The sequence below is a fragment of the Cyprinodon variegatus genome, unplaced genomic scaffold (assembly GCF_000732505.1).
Source record: "Cyprinodon variegatus isolate N-32 unplaced genomic scaffold, C_variegatus-1.0 Scaffold363, whole genome shotgun sequence".
NCBI lineage: Eukaryota > Metazoa > Chordata > Actinopteri > Cyprinodontiformes > Cyprinodontidae > Cyprinodon > Cyprinodon variegatus.
The window spans coordinates 472,632-473,736 of record NW_015150816.1 but is presented as its reverse complement, the minus strand read 5'-3'; positions in this window follow the sequence as shown (position 1 = coordinate 473,736).

Below are 1,105 nucleotides of genomic sequence, written 5' to 3'. Positions count from 1 at the left end.
CAAACTCTTTTTCTACTTTTTTTCCTGTAAAACTTTGGATTTGGAAAAAAGAAGCAATGAAAAAGTTTTCCATGCTGACAGGTTTCCATCTAAAGCAGTGAAAGCAGCAGGACAGACCTGAACCTGAACCTGGAATCATTTCCACACTCCCTCAGTTAGAAATAAAAAGAAATCTGAAAGATTAAATAAGATATATTACTGCAAAACTTTAATTGCGTCTATGTTCATGGCACCAGTGGATTTATTTCTTCTTTTTTAACCAAATACAGCTATCTGTGTCCAATCAGAAGTTTTTATTTATTTTTTCATTGTTTAGAGATTTATTTGTTTGCTTTTCCTTTAACTTTTCAGTTTTCGCTTCAGAATGATTTTTATTTTCTAGTTCTGAATGTTTTTTCTTCTACCTGCTTCCATGGATTAGTGGAAACAAACATGGATCCCTGCCCTAAACTGAATCCCTGTCAACCTTTTATTTCCTCAATCTTTATAAGATTCTGGAGTGATTTTTGTGATTAAAATAGATCAGTTATGTTAAGGTCATTATTTGACCCTGAAATGTTAAATTAGTTTTCAGCCTGTTTTAATCCTTATCAGCTCTGAAATTTTCAGCCTTTTCTGAGCATCAGGTTTTATACAAACTAAACTAATATTTAAAAAGGAGCTTGAAATATTTACTTTGAGCTTTAGGAAAATAATTCATGCTCCAGAACTGAACCAGAACATAGGATTTTATGAGAACGTTCAGTGGAAACGAAAAGTAAAAATGATTTTTTTATTGGTCCCGTTAAAAAAAAAGAAAAAAACGCAAAAAAACCTGATGAACTGAAATCTGTTTTTATTGGGATTTTTTTTTTACGGTAGTTTGTTTTAGCCCATAGAACCATAGTTATGAAGCTTTGAAAGGTTTTAGTAGATTAGTTTTGTTTCTGGCTGGATGGAGGATCAACCTCCACCTCAGTCTCCGTTTTTCTGCAGCCTCTAGCAGATTTATTCAGTTTATTTCTATAGAACCAATTCTCAACACATTTCATCTCAAGGCACTTTCCAGTTCACCAGATCGTCCAGTCAAATTGATTCAAAGTTTTCTATCTAAGGTAGGGTTGTC